Source organism: Cricetulus griseus, chromosome 3 (genome assembly GCF_003668045.3).
Source record: "Cricetulus griseus strain 17A/GY chromosome 3, alternate assembly CriGri-PICRH-1.0, whole genome shotgun sequence".
NCBI classification, from domain to species: Eukaryota; Metazoa; Chordata; class Mammalia; order Rodentia; family Cricetidae; genus Cricetulus; species Cricetulus griseus.
The window spans coordinates 243,696,851-243,716,087 of record NC_048596.1 but is presented as its reverse complement, the minus strand read 5'-3'; the positions used below and the strand labels follow the sequence as shown (position 1 = coordinate 243,716,087).

Genomic DNA, 19,237 nt, shown 5'->3' with positions numbered 1-19,237 from the left:
ATAACCTCCATACACCTGTGGCTACTCAGGCAGAGCAAGGACAGTTGCAACACCTGATCCTTGGCATTGATTTCTTAGCTATATAAGCAAAGTTGGCAGAGTTTAAAAGCTTTCTTGGATCTCGTTATTAATCTTGTGGTAGACACAACCTAGAGGGTGAAGATGTATGATTTCTTTGCCAGCATGACTCATGGGTCCCAGCCACCACTCTTCCTTCTACCAGTCTCTGTCATTCATATAGTTATACATATATTTGCAAGAGAATGGCCAATCAAGAATCAGAAAGCTGAGGAGACAATTCACTTCAGCTTCACACTGAGTTTTCCAGAAGTATCTCATTGTAGCTAATTTTCTTCCTGAGACAAAAAAAAAAAAGAGTTAATAGGTACTCCTTACCCAAAACTAACTGGGACAAAGTCTTGATGGGGAGGGGGGTGGTGGACCTTTGTGTCAAAAAAAGCTAAGTTAGAAAACAATGGATAGAATGGGAATGATTTTAATTTTGCATATTATTAGCTAGCTCTGGCTATTAACCTGTTCCTTCTTAAATGTTAAGAGGGTCTCAGAGACAGACTGTAACTAACCTCTCCCATAGATGTCTTATCTTGGACAGTCTCATGTAAGCGGCAGTGAGAAGAATAGTAGAAATAAGTTCATAGCAGCAAATAGTTAAAGGGCACAAGACAAGGACTGGGAGCAGAACGTGGTGCTAGGTACCTGCCTGACATCCATACAAACCAAGCACTGTGAATTTAGTCATGGAAGCAGGGACTATCACACTGCACTAACTGACTGATGACACAAGGGTGCCAGTAAGTTCAGATAACTAACTGCTCAGTGGATTCTTTGACCTTTCTATCACCCCCCATGAGATGAATCACATCATTTCCCCAAACAAATGCAACTTTCCTGTTGCCAAACTGGGACGCCAGACCTTTCAACAGCTCTGATATCCTGAGACTTTGAACACCATCCCTCTCCTAGCACCTTTTAACCGTAGGGTCTCAGAGCCCCACCAGAACCCAAAGAGCTAGACTCAAATCTAATCCACGCCCATGAGCCTGTACACCACCATAGCCTCTAAAGATGTGCCACGGAAGTCTAAGGACCCACAGTTCTAGGTCATCAACCACTATACTCTGACTTCCTAGAGTTTCTGAAGGGGTTTTCCTCCCAACAGCTGCCAAAATTATACCACCCTCGATGAGTAGTTCAGGTTCCCATTGAGCCACCAGGTTAAACCCAAGGTCAGCAAGATCCATGCTCTCCATGGGGAGGCCCTTCCAGTTGCAAAACTTCAAATGTTTCCACAAAGGATCAGACTTGTGGGCTGCTAGCTCGCTCCTTTTGGCATGGGTGGTTTTGTTCCCAAGGCAACCAGGTAAACGATGTGGATGGGAAACTTTACCCCAAGACTGGGTGAATTAGACAGCAGTCCTGAGGAGATGACAGTATGTTATGGATGGCATCTCTTCTGGTGTCAACCATCTAGAACCAGCACATTTGAAAGCCCAGAGTCAATAAGAACCAACAGCAGAGTTAGAATGCATTCATGTGTTAAGCACTTTTACATTATATAAGCCATTTAATCCAGGTAAGTGCTAATCAGATTCTATCATATCTACCGGTGAGAAAGCTGAAACACAAGACATTAAATGGCTTCACCGAACTCATTCAGTTAAAAAACTGAGATCCAAATCTTGGCAAAGTTTGTAGAAGCCAAGTTCATAAAGGATTAAGGAAAGCTAACATATTTGACTGCTGCAGTCTCTTGCTCTCCCTCCTAAATCTACGATTCAAATAAGGTACTGATACAAATGAAGAAATGTGAGAACCTGACGTGACTCGGCAGGCAAAAAACTTGCTGTACACACCTGATGACCTGAGTTTGATGCCCAGAACCCTTGTAAATGTGGATGGAGATGACTCCACAGAAATGTCCTGTGACCACACTTGCGCTGCAGTAGGTGTGCACACATGTATGTACATGCAAGCTTGAGCACACACACAGAGACAGACAGACAGACAGACAGACAGACAGACAGACACACACACACACACACACACACACACACACACACACACACACACAAAACTTTTTCTTGCTGGGCAGTGGTGGCACACACTTTTAATCCCAGCACTTGGGAGGCCGAGGCAGCATGATCTCTGGATTCAAGGACAGCCTGGTCCACATAGTGAGTTCCAGGACAGCCAAGGCTACACAAAGAAAAGTTTTCCCTTTTAATTAATGTATATTAAATTTAGAGTGGTGTAATACAGATTTAAACATAAACACATGGTACAAATAGCCTCTACTTAGAAGTCCTTGGTAAGATGGCTAAAGTGACAGAACTGTAACGATGACAGTTCTGAGAGGCTGGACTGAATGCTACAGATACACAAAAAGTCATAGTGTATATGAAGAGGCCCTCTGCACTCAGAGGAAAACTGAAGGTTCTCAATGATGCTTTTAAGAGGGAAGCTGAGGAGTCATTCAAATTACTCATATGAAATGGAATGATATGAAAGTTACGTACAATACATAGAACATTCACAAATATGAACTGTCTATATAAGATAAACACTACCTATCTACAAAAAAAATGTGCATGGATACCTTACCAATCATTCTGAGGAACATTTGGAAGAAATCCAAAAAACTAGTAAAATGGGTTTTTGGATTGGTCGTAGTATGAGTACTTTTCAATAAGGGATAAAAGCTGGAAAGAGATTTAACTAGAAGTCAGCAAATGACTCTTCCCAGGGTGGAGAGACACTTGTTATGCTAGAACTGTGGCCTCCAGAATTAACGCAGCACCTTCTGATCTCTGACAGGTAAAACCAGAGCAAATGAAAATGCTCTTTTCAGTGCCAGGAAACAAAGCCAAGATTAAGCAAGCTGCTCTACAGCTGCTGCTTCCCAGGGCCACTTACAGAACATATACTTTCCCTGTGTAGGAGTGTTTTGCCTGCATGTATATATGTGTACCACCTATGTGCCTTGTGACCCACAGAGGTCAGAAGAGGGTTCCAAATGCTCTGGAACTGGAGATAGGGTAGTTTTGAGCCACCATGTAGGTGATGGGAACCAAACCTGGGTCTTCTGTAAGAGCAACAAGTGCTCCACCTCTCCAGCCCCTAGTATCCTGTTTTCTTTTTCTTTTTTCCTTTGGGTTTCAAGACAGGGTTTCTCTGTGTAGCTTTGGAGCCTGTCCTGGAAATTGCTCTAGAGACCAGGCTGGCATTAAACTCACAAGAGATCTGCCTGCCTCTGCCTCCCGAGTGCTGGCATTAAAGGTGTGTGCCACCACCACCCAGCATCCTGTTTTCTTTTTCATGAGCTCAGTCCTGCCTTGAACTCCCTAAGAAACCAAGGATGGTCTTGAACTCCTAATCCTCCTGCCTCAGCATCACAAGTGTTGGGATAGAGAAGCAAGTGCAACCACATCATTCCTAAAATGAAAAATTTATACTTAGAGGTATTTTAGAGACAGATGAGGAAAGTGTGTTGGCTAGCATTACTCACATCATAGCCCTCCTGCTCTATCCCCAAGATATTTCTAACTAAGAGCCATCAGTTGAGCAGTTAAAATCAACTCTCTAGTAGGATGGCTAGTCTCATCACTGATGCTTCCAAACCACCCACATTCTTGCTTCTGCTCACCTCTGTTTTACCTACACCTGATTATCCCTTCTGTCTTCCAAATCCATCCATCATACGCTTTATTAAAATCTTTCAGGAACTCTTCCCTGACAAGGTGTATAAATAATCTGGTCTTCAAAATTTATGATACTTATTTTCTACTATTTTAATTCTGGGACACACTGAGCATCAATTCCACTGTCCTTCTTTCTAACTAGCCCTTCTAACTAACTATTGCAGATTTTCACATCCCAGGCTGGGTATAAACGCTCTAAGAAATCTGTTGATAGACTTCTTTCCCTTATTGCCCTAGTACAATGGACAATACATAGTGGGTGCTCACCCAATATTTATAGTCTTCTTACAGTACCAAGAGCTGAAGTGTTGCCACAAAGCATTGCAAACCTATTATTTCTCATCGTCCTGCACTCTGAAAGATGGCTTCCCTGTAGTCATCACACAGGAAGAGTTCTCTGTTGTGAGTAGTCTGATGATGATTAAGAGTTGAGTTCTGCCTGAACAATTCCCCGCACTCGTTACACTTACAGGGACCACTTCTACTATGTATTCTCTGGTGCTTACCAAGATCTGACCTCTGTCTAAAGGTCTTGCCACACTCATCACATTTGTAGGGTTTCTCCCCAGTGTGGACTCCCTGAGGTCTCGTTAGGACTGACCTTTGAGTAAAGGCCTTCCCATACTCAGCACATTTATAGGGTCTCTCTGGGGTATGAATTTGCTCGTGGTATATAAGATTTGACTTTTGGACAAAGGCTTTCCCACAGATATCACACAGGCTTCTCTCTGGTATGGTTTCTCTGATGCTGAGTAGGACCACTTTGAGTGAAGGGTTTCTCCTTGTGGTGCATTTCCTAATGGGTAACCAGAGATGAGTTACAAACAAAAACCTCCCACATTCATTGCACTCATAGGGTTTTGTACCAATGTGAACTCCTTGGTTCTGAGTAAGTGTGGAACAATGATTAAAACTTTTATTATACTGAAGACACTGATAAAGTGTTTCTTCTGTGGCTCTTGAGATGGTGAAAGAGTCCTGCTTTCTGGCAAAAGGCTTTGCCACATTCATTACAGTGGTATTGCTTTTCTCCTGAGTGGAGTCTCTGATGTTGGTTAAGAGCTGACCACTGGCCAAAAGCCCTACCACATTCATTATGCTTGTATGGTTTCTCTCCAATGTGAACCACCTTGTGTCGAATAAACACAGTCCTCCACTGGAAAGTTTTCCCTCATTCTTCACATTTGTAGGGCCTGTCTCCAGTGTGGACCCTTTTATGTTCCATGGGGCGTGGGTGCTGACTGAAAGTTTTTCCACAGTCATCACATCTATGCAATTTCCACCCTGGACAGATGTTCTGGTGTTTACCCTGGTCTGAATTTTCAGGCAAATGTACCCCATTTTCTTATGCAGAGGCCAGTTGTCCTCCCTGGAAGCTCCAGAAGGATCTTCTCAAGGGTCACGGCTTTCCTCACGCTATAATGCATCCATTGCTAATCTGCTGGAGGTAGTCTGTTCGGCTTCCATTCCTTCACAAAGGTCTTGCTTTAGAGTTACATTCCTGGACTCATTTCCAGGAAACTATAAAAAGGAGCCTGCATGTTAGCCACTGTCCAGGGGCAGTAAATGGTAGCTTATGAAATTAGCAACAGAAAATCATGCAAATGAATGTCAGATAAGACCTCAGAGTTTCCACTACAAACTATAAAACTACATTAGGATATAAGATGAATCAAATGTATAAAGCACTCCAAAAATGAGTAAGGAGATAATAACTCAACAGAAAACTAGGCAAAGGGAAACTACACAGTTTTCACAAAAGGAGACATTCAACCCTTACCACAGGGAGAGGCACTACTCCATAATCAGGCAAAAATGAGCTAAACAATACAGATACAATTTTTTAAAACTTTTTATTATTGTATGTGCAAGTGTGCACATGCCATGGCACATTGTAGAGGTCAAAGGACAACTTTTAGAAGTTGGTTCTTGCCTACGATGGATTCTGGGAATAAACTCAGGTGGTCAGCTTTGTATAGCAAGTTCTTTACCTGCTGAGCCATTTTGTCAGCCCAAGGTATAACTTGTTACTCACTGGATTTACCTAGTTAGTTTGGTATTACACTGTACTCACAAAATGGGTACACAAATCGCTAGTGTGAATTTATCCAAATTGTTAGGGAAAGCAATTTCACAATATCTACTGAAATTATAACAGTACATAACTTTTGGCACACAGTACTACATATGGGAATTTATGCAATGTTATTTATTATAGCACTGTTTGTTATAACAAAACACCAAAAATATATGTCATCAGTAGCAGCTGGCTAACCTGCTTCATGATTTCTCTATACTTTTTAATACTAAGCAGCTCCTACATAAAAAAAAATGTAAGAGTCTACTATCATAGCCTAAAGGAAAAGAAAATGTTTAATATAAAAAGTCTCTAGAAGGACACATGCAAAACCAAAAATAGTGACAATTTACTTCAGAGTTGGGGAGGAGACTAGATGAATTAATGGCACAGAAACTTCATTGGATAATGTTTATAAATACTTCTTTTAAAACCATAGGACAGTTTACCTATTAAATTGAAGATCAGAGGAAGCAGGGGTGAGGAAGGCAGCGAGTCTCTGTCTATTCTCCTCCTTTACCACTTCTGCCATGTTCTCCTTACTGTTCCTTCACTCATAGGTAAATACTTTTTCTCTCAGACTCTAGGTAGCTGCAGACAGCATGGAGCAAAGACTCAGTTATGAGAAGGACTAAGGATACAGTCCAAGTGGAAGACAAAAATACTATTTAATAGATCAAAGTCTACAAATAGCAGAGGTCAGAATAAAGGGTTACAACTATCAGAAGAATGGAATTAAGTAAGCCTAAACAATCACTAATTTTCCAAGAAGAAAAGGGGGCTGTGGATGTACCTTAGAGAGATACAGGGCTTGTCTGGCATGCATGAGGCTCTGGATTTGAAGGAAGAAAGGGAGGGAGGGAGGAAAAATAACTGAAGTGACAAACCATGATTCTAGAAGTCTACACATGCCCATCAGATTTCTGGACAGGCCCTCTTGACTTTAATGGGGAAAATGGCGGGAAGTACAAACAAAGCCCTCGGGTCCTGTCTCAGCTCTGCTTTCCCTTCTGCTCTTTTCTCCCTTACCTTGCTCCTCTTGGGCTTCACATTCTGTGGGTTCACACTTCAGCGTGGCTTTCACAAGTCGAAGGGACAAACTGGGTTCTAGCTCTGCTCCTAAAGGCCTCCTCTCCTGCAAAAACACTTTCTGCTCTTCAGTTTGCACTGAGGCCTGAGGGAAACGAGAAATGTACTCTAATCATAGCCAACAAGAGGATAGTGTTCATAGCGCTGGTACCTGGCCTGTGCAAACCTGAAATGACTTTTTTGATAGCAATAAGCCTGCCTCTATCACACTCATTTGTCAAGGTCATTTTAAAATGTCACCCCCTCTGGGGAAACTTCCTTTCCCTACTACCTCTAAATTTTGTTAATTTTCAGCTATTTTGCATCTTTCAAAGGATGGAGATTGGAAAGAAATGAAAGGAAAGATGAAAAAAGGCAGAAAGGAGGAAAAAGCATTTAGGAAGAAGGGACTGGAAAAATGGTTCAGTAGATAAGAACACTTGCTGCTCTTCAGAGGACTGGAATTTGGGGTTCCCAGTATCCACATCAGGTGACTTCCAACTGTCTGTCCCTCTAGTTAATAGAAACAGCTTCCTGAAATAATTTCCACTAAGTCTACTTTCCTCCCCCCCCACCACCACTGTAGAATTTACCAAATATAACAACCAGAGTGATTATTTTTAAATTTACTTTATATTCCTCTTCTGCTCAAAGCTAGGCACTGACTTTCCATCTGCCAAAATCTAAATTCTTATAATGGTTTGCAAGTTTCTACATGATATAATTTCTTTAACATCTTTTATCTTCTCAAAAAATTCACCTCTACCCTAGGCATACCAGCAACACTTAAGGCATGCAGTTGGCATTTCCTTTGCTTGAATGCTGTGGCCTGTCTATTAAATGGCACTACCCTCAATTTCTCCTCTGCTCTTTTTCTCTATTGTTTTTAGTAGATCTATCCACATCTAACACCGTCTACGTATGTGCAATCTTTTTTCCCCTATCTTTTCTCAATAGACTGGAATCCACGTAAGAACAGTACCATGTATATGACGTTCACTGCTGCATTCCAAGTGTCTTTGACGGTGTGTGAGACAAAACTGGTATTCCATAACTGCAGAATGGCCACCTACAGTCTTTAACTCTGTCAGAAGTGTCTTCTTCACAGTTCTCTTACAATCTTCAAGCCCACACAGCCCAGGACAGACTCCTCAGTAAGGATGTCTCTATTGACACAGAACCTCCCCTGTCAGAATGTAGCCTAGACTGCCTTTGATCTCCTGACCTTTTTGCCTCTTCCACCTGACTACTAAGATTAATTTTCCTTTCTTCTTTGTGTGTAAATGTGTATGTTTCAGAGGACCACCTCGGGTGTGAATTTCAAGGTGTTATCCACTTTTTTTTTTTTAAACAGTGTCTCTCTCAGAGGCCTACAACTCACCAAGTAGACTAGCCTGGCTTATCAGTGAGCTCTCTGGAACAGTCAGCTTATTTTTTGAAACAGGGCCTGTCCCTGGCCTGAAACACAAGTAGGATAGATTGACTGGCCAATAAGCCCTAGGGAACTGCCTTTCTCCATCTTCCCAGCACTGGAATTGAAGAAGTGTGTCACCATGCCCAGAATTTTCTATGTGGATTCCTGAGATCAAATGCCTATCTTTGTGCTTAAAAGGCACAGGCTATACTGACTGGCCCAGGATTATAGTCATGAGCCACAATGTCTGGCCCCAGAGCCTTCTGTATAGATTCTGTCATCATTTCCACTCAATTCTTATCCAAGTCACACCCTGTACTTTGTAGTCAAGATTTCATGGCCCTGTTTAAAACTTTTTGGCACAAACTACTTTTCTCTCTCCTATGTATTTTATAACTGAATGCCAGATTACGTTTCTTTTGTTTTACAGGTTCATACTCTTCATACTGAGATTTCATAAGTTTAGCTCCTCTGACATACTCGCAGTAAGATCATTTATTGCTGTCTGAAGATGGCTTCTATGCTTTAAGATGTGTAGATTCATATCTGCCCTTCTCAGTTATAACAGCCAAATTTCTTCTAAGAAATTGCCAAAGACCCTTTTTGGCCAGAAATCACCACTGGTTAAAAACCAGTCTTGTCATAGTTAAGACAAAAATTTAAAAAAGGTATAATTCTCTCTTCTGCCTCTTTTACATAATTTTTATAGCTGGCGTAGACTGTGGAGAAACGATATAGAGCCTTTGTACCAGAAGGAAATTTAAACGGAGAGACTGATGGTCAATGTCACGAACTCTGTATCTCAACTTTTCCACACAAATTTTACTTTTCCAACGCAAACGGGCTTTCTATACCTCAAACTTGTATTGTCCACCCTGACCCTCCCATTTAATTTTCCATTCTGCTCCCACATCTCACTCATTCGGGATAGTGACTTAGATTTTTCCATCTTTTAACTGTTTAATGCAGAATCTGGGTGGTGGATATATGTTGTATGACTTTTCCTGGTGAGATGTGAGCAAGCTTCTATTCACTAGAGAGAGGGCACTGATAACAGACCAAATAAAGATCCCTTCTAGGTCTAGCTGGGCCAATCAATGAGTTCCTGGAGCTTGCTTACAGCCCAGGGGAGGGGTTTCTCACAGACACCTGGGTGACAAGTCCCACCCTAGCACTGGTGAGGAATTAAACAAATGTTTCATCATTGGAGTCCTGCTATGGGGAGAAGGGGGATTAACAGCTGGTATCCTCCTCAGGGTTTAACTAGGGATAGTAACAGCCCCATCCCCATGTACACAGCTATCACAGTAGTGGGGATGAAGCACAGGACCTTGTGCATACTAAGCAAGTCCTCTAGCACTGAGTTGCAGCCCCAGCTCTTGCTATTTTTTGAGACAGGGTCTTGCTATGGTGTACAAATTAGTCTCAAACTCTTAATCCACCTGCTCCCATCACCTTGAGTGGTAGTTGACAAGCATGTGCTCCTGCCCAGCTCAAAACCTTATTCCTTAATTATTTGTTTTATATCACATAATACCTTCACAAGAGGCTGTTTTCTACCTTATTACCACCATGTCTCTAATACTGTCTCCTGCTATCTTCTTATACCTTCTCTTTGCAGTATAAATCTTGTATTTCTGAACCAAGCAGCATATTTGCCACACAGAATTTTGTATCTTAGCACAGAAATATACAATCCCTCTGATGAAAAGGAGTAAATAAGCTAAGACCAGACAGGAGTGGTGGTGCATACCTGTAAGGAGGTGAGATGGGAAAATTACAAGGATTACAAGCTCGAGGCTTGTAACATATAAATTCAACCCCCAAATCCCACGAAACTACAGCCCCTTTTGGATCCACCTAGGTGCCAATCTGCTTTGTGAAATAATGTTACAATTCACAATGGCCTACAAATCCACAATTAATTTTAGAAAACAGAAACCACATTTTTCTTACCCGGTATCCTAGTTCATCAAGCTCTCGCTCTCTCTCTCTAAACCTTCCAGTACAGTCAGTCACTACCTCCTCTGTGCTCTCCGGGTTCTGCTCCTGCATCCAGGCCTGCAGCTCCTCAAGCAGCATGGTCAGGAACTGCTCCTGCACCAACTCCAGGATCTGTTCCTTGGCGTGGGTCTTGGGTCTCAGCCACTGATGGCAAATTTCCCGAGGTGGGCCCAAAGCCTCCCTGGTACCAGATGTTTCCTGGTAGCAACATCATCTGAAGTACTTCCGGGAGACTTCTCTGTTATAAGTGTTCTTTGGTAGACTCCAATCTTGTCTGGAGGTGTACTTGCCCTCTTCCTCCATCTTTATTTCCAAAACTCCATCCTGGTTCTTACAATCTTGGTATCACCAATAGACGCTATTTAAAAGATTTACCAGTGTTTCAGGTAAAAACTCCCTTGTATACTTCCTTATAGACTGGACCTAAGGGATAAGTCACCATTATTAACACAAACTATCATAAGCAAATACTGTGTATTCTAAGAATTTAAGTGTGAGGGTTGAAAGCTTGCCGTCCAGTTAATTTACTGTACTCGTTGGAAGTATATGTACTTTCACAAAAATAGACAAAAGTGAGAACGATGCCAAGTTGTTTCAGGACTTTGGTGACTACGTACGGCTTGGTAAGAAATTTAATCTCCACTTACTCCTAAAGTAAAAAACAACTAACTGAAATAAAACCTTTAGAACAAGTAGATGGCGTCGGGGAAGAGCAAGTACTGCCTATCATGTGTGAGGTTTAATACCAGTACTACAAAAATAACTGAATGAGTGGATGAGTAGACAACTAGGGTACCCACGACTTGCTGCTTTTGAAATTTTTCAGAAAACCTGATGCCCATTGATACAAAATCATATACACACAAACAGCTATGCGAATTGGACTTTGCGGGGGCTTAATCATTCAAAACGGTTAAAGGTTGGAGGCTACTCTGCCTTTCTTCTACCCAGTTCTGTGATTGTAAAGCTAAGTTTCACAGCGCTCCCAGGTCCCGGCTGGCTCTGCGCCCCAGGCGTATCCATGGGCTGCCACACCGCGGCCCGGGGGGCCTTCCCCCAAGCTCGAGCCTTCTTTCTAAGAGCACAGACCAGGCGCCCGCATCCTCCCACCAGCCGGGAGCAGCAGCTCGCTCACCCGGCGCTCCTGCGCTTAGACCCCGGGGAATCCAGACCCGGAGGAACCGGAAGCCCTCGCGGAGGCTCGCGCACTCCAGGAGCCACTCTACCAAGCCTCGGCGTCCTACTCTGTGGATTTTCCTCGCGTCTGCGCAAAGTGGCTGGGGTTTTCTGTTTGAACGTCTGAGCCGATTGGGAAGTAGAGAATTCTTGTCCTTACGCACTTCCGAATTTGTGTTTCGGTATCTCTGAAATTAGTGATGCTTCAATGAGATGTTCTGGACCCGTCCCGACTCAGCTGTGCTTGCTCAGCGTGGATGGTCTCCTCAAACCCAACCTGTGGGGTTTTGATGACCTTTTCAATGATTCTTCTCAAGTGCCCTTTTTTTTTTTTTAAATACTGGTAATATGATGATACATTTGAAAAAGTCACGACGGTCACGGTCACTGAGGAAAAATATACTAAAAGGATAACTTGGTAATTTAGGATATAAACAACACTAAAACCAGCCTTTAGTGAGGGAAAGGCCACGGCCACAAAAACAACAACAAAAAATACTCAAGACTAAGAAATGTGCCACATATACTTGAGAGAAACTTCAGAACTCTTTAAAAGGCAAAATATGAACACAAATAGGAAGAAATATGCTTTTGGGGTAGAAAAAACTCATCAAAGTAGTCAATACTACTTAAATATGATATTCCAGTAAAGCCCCTTAGGTGCTCTCCTTAATTAAGTTCAATGAGCTATTTCTTTTTGTCTTCTTTAAACTCCTTGAATTCTTAGATGAAGTTTATGATTGCTCTTTTAAGTTATGTGCCCTGGGGTTCATCTACATAATAAAGGGGTTAAACTCTCCCACTTTTCACAACTGAATTTAAGTAGCAGCTCTCTGAGAAGGGCAAAACAGGTGTCTCTTTCACAAAGGGCCATTTATCCACAATGCCCTTACATTCAAGGACGAGGGAGAGAACACTCACAAGGCCTAAGTCAGCCCCACAGTGTCTCAAGAACAAATCCTGCTGCAGGCTTCTAAGTCAGGTCCAGATTTGCCCAAGCTTGTGCAAGTGTGTCCAAGATAAGACTACACTTCAGCCAATTAGAAATATGCTAGTGTAACTGATGCCCGCTTAATCAATTGTGTATGAGATGACCTAACTGTCTCTGCAACTCCCCTTAGCTGTGCTTGATGGGATGCTCCTCTCCAGGTCATTACCATTCTGTACAGGTGAACAATCCCACGTATGTTGGTATAATAAATACTCTCTGCTTTTACACACTGTTTGAGTCTGGAATCTTCCTTCAGCATTTCCTCAGACCCTTACAGTAACTCTCCTGGAGAACATTCCTATAAGACTGGTAGATTAGGGGGAGGAAATCTTGATTTTTTTTTAATCTTTTTATTTTTTGTGATGAGACTTGGGCATGTGTACCTTTTTTGTTTTGTTTCTGATGTGGACACACCTAAGTTTTGCTCAAGAAAGCATAAACATGAGGCAGATGGAAATAATGAAAACAATCCAGGATTTGTTCAATCAAATTCACTAAAGAGATAGAAATATTGAAGAAAACTTAAGCTAAAGTGAAAGTGGAATTGAAAAACTTAGTAACCCAACTAGAAAAGAGAAATCCTTATAAGTATAAAGGAATAAGTAGAGGATAGAATATCAGAACTTGAAGATATAGTAGAGGATTTAGACCACACAAGCAAAGAACAGAAAATTTAAAAAGGAAAGGAACATGTTGAAACTGGGGAACATCGTGTAAAGACTAAATCATTGAATTATAGGCAGAGATGAAGGAAAAGAACCCTGGGTCAATGTTAGAGAGATCGTCAACAAAAATCATAGAAGAAAACTTCTCTAAACTCAGAAAAGACATACCCTTTCAGATACATACCCTTTCAGAATACCAAATGGACAAGACTAGAAAAGACCCCCTCCCACACTGTGGTGTAACATAGTTAAAACACTAAGTATTCAGAACAAAGAGTATTGAAAGCTGGAAGAGGGGGAAAACACACACACACACACACACACACACACACACACACACACACACACACACACACAGGTCTCATATAAATGAAAACCCATCAGAGTAACAGCAGATTTTTCAGCAGAAAATTTGAAAGCCAGAAAATGCTGGAGCAATGTGTTCAAGTTCTAAAAGATCACACCTGCAAACCTAGACTACTGTACTCAGCTAAATTATCTGCTATAGTTGAAGGAGAAAGAAAAGCTTTCCATTATCCAAACCGCCTTAAAAATTAATATAGAGCAGACTAACCTTAAATAGAATACTGGAAGCAATGTTTCAGACTGAGGAGAAGATCAAGCACAGCCAAGAGACTGTAGAAAGAAAAGAAATGATGCTGTGATTACTGAGATACAAAGTATGACTAAGAATACAAACAATGGGACATAATGACAGCATCAACATACACCTTTCAATAATAACTTTAGTATCAATGGTTTTAACCCTTCAAACAAAAGATATTGGTGGCTGAATGGATTAAGAAACAAAGCCCATCTTTCTATGATCTATATGAAATTTATCTTTAAAGAGAGATTAAAGGATGAAAAAACTACTCCAATTAAATGGGATCAGGAAGCAAGCAGGAGTCACTATCATAATATCAGACAAAATAGATTTCAAACTAAACCCATCAGAAGAGACAAAAGAAAACCTCTACATTATACTCAAGGGAACAATTAAACAAGAAGACATTATATATAATCCTCACTCAAACTCTGGTGCACATGTTTTTATAAAAAGCTACCACCTATTGGAATTAAAGACAGATTAACATCATCAGCCCATCATTAACAACCCTTGTAGAACCACAAGAGCCTACATCAGTCAAAGTATTCTTCAGAAGGAAGAATGAAGCTGAAGGCGATATTTTTCCTGGTTTCAAAATATATTGTAAAGCTATAGTAATCAAAACATCATAGCAGCATCATAAAAAACGAACATGAAACAGCATAAAGATCTGGAAAACTAAATCCACATTTATTATTAATTGGTCTTTGACAAGAGGTCCAGGAATACACAACATGAGCAACTCCTTGTTTAGGTCGGCTATTTCTGTGGGTTTCTCCAGCCTGGTCTTGACCTCTTTACTCATCACCCCTTCCTCTCTGCAACTGGATTCCAGAGTTGAGCTCTGTGTTTAGCTGTGAGTGTCTGTGTCTGCTTCCATCAGCTGGATGAAGGCTCCAGGATGGCATATAAGGTAGTCATCAATCTCATTATCAGAGAAGGGCTTTTAAGGTAGCCTCTTGACTATTGCTTAGAATGTTAGTTGGGGTCGACCTTGTAGAACTCTGGACATTTCCTTAGTGTCAGAATTCTCTTTAAAACTATAATGGCTCCCTCTATGATGGTATCTCTTTTCTTGCTCTCCTCCATTCCTCCCCTAACTAGATCTTCCTGCTCCCTCCTGTCTTCCTCTCCCCTTCCCTTCTCCCCTTCTCTTTCTTCTAATGCCCTCTCCCCTCCCCCCATGATCTCCATTAGCTTAGGAGATCTTGTCCCTTTCCCCTTCTCCGGGAGACCATGTCTCTCTTAGGGTCCTCTTTCTTTCCTAGCTTCTCTGGCGGTGTGGATTGTAGGCTGCTACTTTTTTGCTCTAGATCTAAAATCCATCTATGAGTGAGTACATACCATTTTTGTCTTTTGGGGACTGGGTTACCTCATTCAGGATGGTTTCTTCTAGTTCTATCCATTTCAAGATTACATTTTTTTTCTGCTGAGTAGTACTCCATGCTGCAGGACTTTTTGAAGTGAGATAATGTTGGTAGAGGAGTGCACAGTTTCAGTGATGTAGGATGAGTAACTTTAAGAGATATAACACTGTGATGAATATATTTAAAAATACTGCATCGCATACTTTTAATAAAAGAATAGGTCTTAAGTGTTCTCACAATGATAGGTCTCTTAGGGTTTCTGTTGATGTGATGAAACATCATGACCCAAAGCAACTTGGGGAGGAAAGGATTTATTTTGCTTACACTTCCACATCACAGTTCATCATCAAAGGCAGTCAGTACAGAAACTCTAACAGGGCAAGAACCTAGAGACAAGAACAGACACAGAGATCATGGAGGGGTGCTGCTTACTGGCTTGCTTCCCTTGGCTTGCTCAGCCTGCTTTCTTATAGAATCCAGGACCTCCAGCCCAGGAGTGATATCACCCAAAATGGACAAGGGCCTTACCCCATCAGTCACTAATTTTAAAAATACCCTTTGGGCTTACCTCTAGCCCCATCTTATGGAGGTATTTTCTCAAGTGGGATTCTCTCCACTCTGATGACTAGCTTGTGTCAAACTGACACAAAATTAGCCAGCATGATAGGCAGGAAGAATGGGAATTAAAGGGCCCTTCATAGCCATTGTCTTCCTGGCACCATTTGATACATGAACCTTACATGTCAGCTTCCTCTGATACAAGTGGTTGTGTCAGTGGTCAGTGTCCTGGTAGACACAGGAAATCAATGATTTCTAAAATGGAGTCACAGTTCAAACACTATAATGAGAAGTCCCCCAGCTGATTGTAACTTATTTTCAAGTGCTAGACTCCCACAGCTGGAGTAAGATTTAACCAGCTCTGGCCTCTCAATAAGTGACAGCCACAGGTGGATTGTGACTGATTGCAAGGCTAAAAGAGAACCAGTGACAGTGTTTAAACAACTGCAAATCTTACAAAGCTGGAACATAAACTGACAACAATCCCGTTAACATCCCTTCCTCTCAGACACATCTGAGTTCTGGGCCACCCAGGTCAACTATTCACTGAGTACAAGGCTAACCAAATAGTATTCAGGTTAATGTTTGCCCTTGGTTGAGAGGAACCAGCCGAGTGCTGCATTCCAGCCCAAGATCCACATGGCCATGAAAGAAGAACAGTTTTTCATCCTTACAGTTAAAACAAAGAACATAGGCCCTGGGCACCAGGTGGGTCTTTTTCCCGTTTCTTACCTATCTCTCTGCGGGACTAGTTTTCACTTGTTCTATTAAAATAATAACATCTATTTTTTACTTGTTCTATTAAAATGTAACTTCTTTCTCCTTTCCCTCTCCTCAGTAACTACCCACTGAGACCTCCAGATCACCTGCTGTGTCTCTTGGACTACAGTATGTTGTCCTCCTGTTCCTTTATGACTTTTTTCAATTGTCATTAAGACCATGAACCTACAAAGGGGAGTCTGTGCCCCAGCCATACACACATGCACACACACAGACACACACACACACAGACACACACAGACACACACACACACACACACACCTATGTCATGAACGTGACAATTAGCTTGATTTGGGCATTTTACATTGTGAGCCCATTGAAATATCACAATGTACACCTTCAATGGCATTGTATTCTAGAGCCATTTCAAATAACTCCTCCACTGAGGCAATACTTGGATATCACCTATCATAGTAGATATTCTGTTTTATTTGTTTGTTTTGTTAACTTTGTTGGTGTGCAGGGGAGTGATTTTTCTTTCCTTTTGTGGAAGGGCAGGGCTTGGGGGCGGGATCATGGAGCCAAGGCTAGCCTTGAACTCCTGATTTTCCTGTCTCCACTTCACACTTGTTGGGGTTCCAAGTGTGGTGAAATTTAAAATAAAAATTTTTTGCTTTAAAATTAATGTTTTAGGTTAGATTAGATAGTGTGTTTCATCATGGCACATGTTCTGTGGGGTGCACAAAGAGCTATATCCTCTGGAAGGAAGACCCACTCAGAGAAAGCAAATGTGACTGGAAAGTGATGTAACAGGAGAAGACACAGGGGACATCAGAGGCAAAGACCACAAAGAGAAAAAGAGCAGAAGGGACAAACTAATGAGATGGACAAATGGCTCCCATCAAGGAGATGGGAGGGGCCCCAGAAGTGGGAGCCACCTAAGGGCTCTGAACGGGACTTTAGGTTCACAAGGTCCCCCATTTTCCCCTCATTAGTCCTGCCCACTTGCTTTAGCAATTTGCACCTATTGAAAGGTTCTTGGGAAAGGGCTAGGGAAACAACTCTTCTCTAAGAAGGCTGATTGCTTGTTTTCCAGGCCAGCCAAGTTCCCCCAATTCTCCCTCAGCAGCATCGTAAAATGTGGCAGTACACTCTGTTCTCATATCTTCCCCTCTCTCGGTATCCTCCCTACTCTCTAGCCTATGAAGTTTTTGTTTGTTTGTTATAGCTAAGGACGGAACTTTTCTTTTTTGAAAAGTTTCATTCTATAGCCCTGACTGGCCTGTAGACTAGCCCTGACTCACTCTGTAGACCAGGCTAGCCTCAAACTCAGAGAGATCCACCTGCCTCTGCCTCCCGAAGGCTGGGCTGAAAGGGGTGTGTCTCCATACCTGGCATGGGATTTTTTTCACCTTGATATACCTGTTTATTATTTATAGTCATCAAACTTTCCTCCTGTTTTCCATTTATTCAACCATCAGAAATATACATATTCCTTTTCAAAGGCTGTGATAGAAAATATATTTATAAAAATATAACTTTATAATGTTAACATTTAACTTGTTATGCATGTGGTACATACCCAATGTAATTACCAACCATACTAACACTTTGTAGAGTCAGAACTATTGTTTGATACTATTTCCTTTTGCTCTTGATATGTCCTTTAATTTATTTGATAAGTTCTTTAAATGCTTAGATGTAAGAACTCACAAAAGTAATTTTATGCTAAAGAAAACTTTATACGGTTTTGGCCATTATGTTTATGTTTTTAAAGTTCTAACACAGTAAAAAAAAAACATTTTTCTACATAATTCCTTTCACATCTGTTATTTAAGAACTTCACATGCCCTTGGCATTTTTCAGTCATGTGACACTGCAAATTCAAAAGCATTTTCACCCCAACTTTCTTATAAATATTTTCTTATGAAGGGGATTATAACATAGTCATAAGTAAAAGTTTTCTTGACTTTTCAGGGGCTTTATTATTATTTATGATTCTTCATTATATACTTTTTATTTATTCTTTGTGGCTTTCACATCATGCATCTTGATCCCATTCATCTCCCCATCCCTCTGCCCTTGCAACCTGCCTCCCCAATAAAATACAATTTAAGAGAAAAGAAAAGAAAAATCTCATTGTTGAAGCTGTGGTGTGACACAGTGAGTCGCACAGTGAACCATTTTGTCCATATATCTTGACTTGAAAGTATTCATTGCAAAGAGTCATTGGTCTGGTTCAAGGCTTCTGATTTCTGCTACACTATCAATACTGGGCCCTCACTGGGACTCCTCTTGGATAGCCTGTTGTTGTCCTGAAGATCCTGTAACTTTGGACCAGCCCCTTCATGTGCTCCAGCAGATCACAGATGGGTGGATATTGTGGCCAACTTTTAGTCCTGGTTCTGAGCCTGGGTGGTTGCAGGGTTGTTCAGCCCACCAGCTCACTACCAGGGTGAGCTCTCCATCATTGCCCCAGCTAGTTCACCCTAAGCAGCAAGGAGCAAAGGGTGGGGCCAGTTCTCCTACTCTCACACCCTCAGGGCTGGCTCACCCACACCTACACCATCAGAGCCAGCTCTACTGTGTTGCCCAGGCAAGGTGCCGGGACCCTTTCCCAAGCACTGCAGCTGGTAAGAGGGAAGTCATATAATATATTTTGATCATATTCTTTCCCCTCACCCAACTCCTATCAAATCCTTCCTACCTTCCTTAACTATACACTTCATGTTCTTTCCCTCTCTCAAAACAATGAAAATCACAAAAAAATAGTAAGACAAAAAAATGTATTAAAACAAGACAAAACAAAAAGCACACACAAAAAAAACATGGGCTCCATTTTGTGTTGGCCAACTACTCCTGGGCAT

At 41.6% G+C, this 19,237-nt stretch overlaps 1 pseudogene; it reads right to left on the bottom strand.

Moving 5' to 3' along the window:
• Positions 1-216: 216 nt before the first annotated feature.
• Positions 217-11,305, bottom strand: LOC113834990 (annotated as a pseudogene).
• Between the last annotated feature and the right edge of the window lie 7,932 nt (positions 11,306-19,237).